A 6000-nucleotide genomic window follows, 5' to 3' on the forward strand; every position below is an offset into this window, starting at 1 on the left:
AAAATTGTAAGATAAAAGATGGAAGGCTGAAGTATGCAACTTTTTCCATCACGACCGTTTCACCAATGAGTTTATCACTGATTCCTTTCCAAGTCAGGGTGCTATGGCCCTTGGAGGGGAACTTTCAAATGGTAGTGTTTCGTTGCATCTTCCAACCTTGTCCTTAGAGTCAGGACAGCTGTTGAGCTTTGAAGGTTCTGTCAAAAATGCCCAAATGACTTACTCCAGTGCATCTTGTAGGTGCAATTGTGCCTTAGTGGTGAAGGGGAATGAATATTACAGGTATTGAAGAGGGTTCAATCAAGTGACTGCATTGTCATGGACTGTGTCCAGTTCCTTAAGTGGTATGGAAGTGACACGCATCGAAGCAAATAGAGTTATGTTCCACGTCTCATTTGTGCCTTGCAAACAATGTAGGGTTCACGGAGACACGAGTTGAGTTTATGATCATAAACATGTCTACCAAAGGACATGATTTTATTGTCAAAATGTTTATATCGCCAGTTTCTATCCTATTTTTCCCCCTTAAATACAAGCTCTGGGTAGTATTACCCCATGTAATCGTCCACGATTACACGGGGTAATTTGGTTTCAGTAAAGCCATTGAATGTCAGTGGGATATGATTAGATTCTCATTTGTCAGAGTTATCATTACTGTATTTCGACCTTGTGTGGACAAATCTGATTCCAGTCGCTGTCTGATTTCAAATTCCAGTTCCCATCTGTGCTTGAAATTTCAAACATTTCTTCGCATAAATTTCTCCACCTGCCTTCATAATATGTAAGGACGCTGCAGGGAGCAGCAGAGATTTATGGATATATTGTCAACACACGAGAAAACGGAGCTTCGTGGAATGATTGGTTCGGCTGGGATTATTCTCTTTGAAACAAAGGAGGCGGAGGGGACCTGTATAATCACATGATAACATTTATAAACGTTCAATATTCATGGGATCTTGACAGGGTAGTTACGGGCAGGTGGTTTACCCTCTGGTATGAGGAGAACACCAGAGGACATGAACCCAGAATTAGATTTTGCCGATTTAATTCAGAAATGAGGAGTCATTTCTTTGCTCAGGGGCCAGTGAATCAGTGGAACTCCTTACCAAACTGTTGTTGAGGTTGTGTTGTTGTGCATTTTCAAACTGTGCCAGTCAGATCAGAAAGACGATAACGCTTTGTCGAGGCAATGCAAGAGAATGGAGTTGAAGATTATCAGATCAGCCATGAGTTCATTGAGTGTTCGAGCAGACTCGATGGTCTGAATGGCCGACTTCCAGTACTGCATCATTTGGTCTAATGCCTTACTTTGTTGATAAGTTTCGAATTTTGAGGGGATGGGATTAAGTGAGAGAAAAGGTTTCTCAAACTGATCAGACAGATCAGTAACTAGGCTCATAAGCTCATAAACAAGAAAGGTGCTGTGGCCTGGAGACAACAAATGGCACTGGGAACACCACAGATGGGTATGTGCAGACGTTGTGGTTGCTAAAGAAAATTGGTGGATCTAATATTGTTGCCAACTTGGTGACCACGCTGGATGACGGATCCCGGTATGATGCACACAGCAAAAGGTTGTGAAAGAATTAAAGGCTCATTTCATTGGAAAAGTTTTCTGCAGTTCCAATTCAATTGACTGTTTAAAATACTGATCAAAAGTTTGTGTGGTGTGTTACATTAAAATTCACAATCCAACTGGATAAAATATTGCACCTGATCTCTCCTTATTTGTATTGCTTTCATTCGATGTAAATTCATAGAAAGTCAGGATGGAATGAAAGGAGGAAAGAAACGTTTGCACTCCTTTTCATTATCCCAATATAACTTACAATGGAAACAAATTGCTTTATTTCGACTTTGATGAGGTTTCGATTTATCACAAATCTCCGGTGCAATGAAGGGCAAGAACAAGATTTTCCATCCAATGTATACTAAAGATGCCAGGCACAAACGAAAACCACAGCTGTTTTTGATAGAAGTAACAGCCAGAGTAGGATTCAAATCCACACATGCACAATGAAAGACCAACCCGTCGCCTTCACCTCTGGGCCACTCCAGCCCAATGCAAAGGGGCTCACATGTGATTACATATGGTGCACCCAGGGGATAAGAAAGTCCCTGAGAGGAATCGAATCCACACCATTATGTTTCTGCTTTCAGCGAATAATAATACCAGCAAAATCCAAAGAATTGTCCTCGTCCTTGGAAGGAATACCTGTCCTTGATTCATTCCGTGTCAGTACTGTCTCAGAATGAACCAGCAAACATGAAATTGCCGTCACATTCACACACATATTTAGTCTTGACGCATAATTTCTTCAGACAGTTTCTCTCTCACGTGAAGAAGTATATATGGAGAGAGAAGTGAAGGTGATGTTTTAGCTCGATGGGCTTTCTCATATGGCTGAACCTGAACTGGGTAAAATTCCCGGAAATGCAGTTTTCTTCATTTCATTTTATTAATTTTGCTGCAACTTCACTCTGTTCATTGCAATGATCGGAAGTGAATTGGATTTATATCATTGGAACGTTTAATGTTGCATTCAGTTTTGCTCCGAATTTATTTCAGCTTAAAGAAAATACTGTTGAGAAAAACAGAAAGTTAAACTACAAAACAAGATGCCAGTTTTGATGCTCAGTTACGTTGGCAGATTTCAGTGGGTATCAAATGAACCCAACATCATGCCGATTGTCCTTCCATCTTTAAGGCGTGGGATTAAAGCAGGAAATCGATCTCCAAGAGACAGGTCACTTCCTATTCATTATGGAATATCTTTCCTTGACAATACACAAAATCTGCTCAGTTCCATTTATAATGTTTCATGTAGAATATTAATATAAATCTTTCAAAACTCTGATGGTTCTTTGCTCAATATTATTCAGCTGCATACGTTTTCGATATTTCTTCACTTCTAAATTCGTCCAAATTAGACATTGTTTCCTCACACCTTCCACCGTCCACACCACCCTCCCCCCCCCGCACACACACCCCACATTTACACTTTTACCTGGCCACAGGCTGTCTCTCTCCTGGTGAAACTCACTCCTTCTGTGTCTCGAAATGTGTCTCTCCAAATATTTGGAAATGGATTCTCAGAGTGACAGAAATTCTTCTCTCATTATTTCTTTGCCCGCCATCGGTGGTTTTGAAAGCCTGACGTTCAGAAATTTGCAAACTTGAAAGAGAGAATTTACCACCTATTTACTCTCTCAAAACCTCAAATACTCTGGAAAACTTCCATTCGGTTTTCCTTGGTTCAGTTTCAAATTTTCCAACACGCAAATAAATAAAATTTCATCCCCACGAAACGCCGTCAGCATCGTCTCTAATGTCTTAGCAGCCCAGTAAGCGCTGGCAGTGTCCTCTCTGATAGAATCACCGATTCCCAACAATGCACAAAGTACAATTCAGCCGATCAGGTCTGCAGGGACATTTGAAACAGCATCTCACCCAGACCTAGCTCCCGTCTCTATCCTGGCATGCCTCTTGCTTGTGATTTCAAATAAACCTGTTGGAATGAAACCTGGCATCGTGTGACTGCTGACTTTATCACTGCGTTGCCCATGGCTAACTCACTTAACTTACTGAATTCACTCCCTGAACACATCAACGAATTTAACACGGCCAATCCACCTAACCTACAGACTTACCAGCAGTGCGAACCAATGAGCAAATGTACCATCATATTGAACACTATCCGTATCATGTTTCATAGCTTTATACACTGGCAACTCAGCCGAGTGAAAGCAAGCTGCGCCCACAAACCGAGCTCAATGCATCCAAACGCGGTTCTGCGCTGTACAACCTCATTAGTGCTGCTGGAAATGTTTCTGCACTCAGATCTGAATGGGTTTACTCTGTTTTCTTCCTCAGATTGCTGCTTTATATAAACACACAGTCAGGAACAACTCTATATAATGGTTTTCATTGCAACACGAAACACAATGTGAAGTTTGCAGAAATTACGTGTTTGCACTTTCACTGACACACTCTCTCCCCAGGAGCTGCAGTCCTTCCCCAGCTGATTCTGACAGCACTGTCCGTCCTGTGACATAACCAATCGAGAATGGAAGGCCAGGCATTAATAACCTTCACGGTGGAACAGAGTGACAGGTTTAAACCATTTACGACCCCCCCAGCAGAGAATTGAGCCCAGTGACAGGCGGGGACACTAACCACGATACTGTGGAAGACAACAAAATCGAAGGAGGCCCTGCAGCCTGTTGTGGCCGCACTTGCCCAACACAAATGCTTAACGGCCTGAAACAAGATTTCCATTATTTAGCCCATAGTCTTATATGTCTTGGCATCACAAATTCACATCTGAATTTTTTTCAGATTAAAAGGGTTTCCGCCTCTCTGACCGTTTCTGCACATATAATCAAACCTTTTTGCCTTTTCCCAAAATCTCTTGACCCCAGTGTTCAATCCCTCCATCAATAACAAACGCTTCTTTCAGTCTATCCTATCCACATCCCTCATTATTGTGAACATCTCAGTCATGTCTTCTCCAATCTCCTCTGTTCGGTGATAAACAACCCCAGTCTGTCCAATCTCTCCTCATCAGTGTACATCAGAAGCTGTCCCTGCAATGAGAGGGTGGGTGTGTGAGCCGGTTCCCCCCAGTGCACAGCTGACCAATGCCTCCAGGCATTTACAGATATTACAGGGACACACTGGGGAGGGGACAGGCTGAATGGTCTAAAATAACCTTGGTGCCTCAGGGACCCAAGGGTAATATCGAGGATCATACAGAGAGGAAGCCTGAGGTGTGTATGGACCATGGGGGATTACCAAACCCCAAAGTGTGATGATGAAATAGGTTTGATGTGTTTAAAAGATGACATGGGACCCCATTTAACTGTAATTATAAACATGGGACTCCCAGTGGGAGATAATTCTAACCAAATGCTGAATTGGTCATGAGAACTGAGGCAAACGCAGAAACACAGGGGAATAGCTTCAGTAGAGGGAGGGGAACCAGACCCACAATGTTACAAAGGAAGCAGGAAAGGGCACATAGCCAAGGAACGTAGGCAGAGAGAGGGATATAGATGTTCACATTGTGTGTGGTCTGTGTTCACGTAGGCACATGCATAGCTCATGAATATTTATTGATGCTGTGTTTGCTGTATTAATAAATATTAATACAGGAGCAGCTATATCAGTTACTGATATGGATTTGCCCCCACCCTCTCAATTACTAAAATGAGAGCATTTGGAGAGGGAATCGAGGAAGCTGGATGAAATAAACCTGTCCCGATGCAGATCACCGATATGGCCAAATATACTCAGATATGGGAGCGTGAAATTGAGGAAGGCACCATTCTGGGAGTTGCCATTTTAGAACAGTTAGGAGCAACTATTGATGTAGAGACCCGAACTGTAATATGGGAACAACCTGGCCAGGCCCGGGACAGGAAGCAAAGGAGAGGTGACATCTCCAGGGTAGTTACCTTTCAGGGAGACTGGAACAGTCAGGGAATCTGAGGAGTTATAGCTAGGACCCAAACAGCAGTGTGGGGAACTCAAACAGGAATGTGGGTTATTACCTGTAGATCCTGTAAAGATCGAGGGCCCTCTCACTCCCCACACAAACAGGATCCCATTAAAGCTGGGGCTGAGGAGGCAGTCATTGTGACAGTAACAGATTGAGAGAAGCAGTGAATAGTCAGACCGACAGTAACCCAGACTAATTCACTGAATCCAGACGGCTCATCCCACCTGACTATTGATTATACCTCCCTCGGTAAATCCACCACTAAAGAGTATCCTACAGTAGCAAACCACACCACTGTATTTAATGGATTGAAATCGCAACAGGATATAGTCTCAGCCCTTGATATTGTGAATGGGGTCTGATCCTTACCTGTGGACCTGGAATGGCAGAATAAGCTGGTGTTTAAACAGTACACCTGGATCCAGTTACCTCAGGGATCCCATAATATTCCATTATATTCCACCGATGTATGGCTGATGGAGTTAGTCTATTTAATCTT

This window comes from Hemiscyllium ocellatum, unplaced genomic scaffold (genome assembly GCF_020745735.1).
Source record: "Hemiscyllium ocellatum isolate sHemOce1 unplaced genomic scaffold, sHemOce1.pat.X.cur. scaffold_690_pat_ctg1, whole genome shotgun sequence".
NCBI lineage: Eukaryota > Metazoa > Chordata > Chondrichthyes > Orectolobiformes > Hemiscylliidae > Hemiscyllium > Hemiscyllium ocellatum.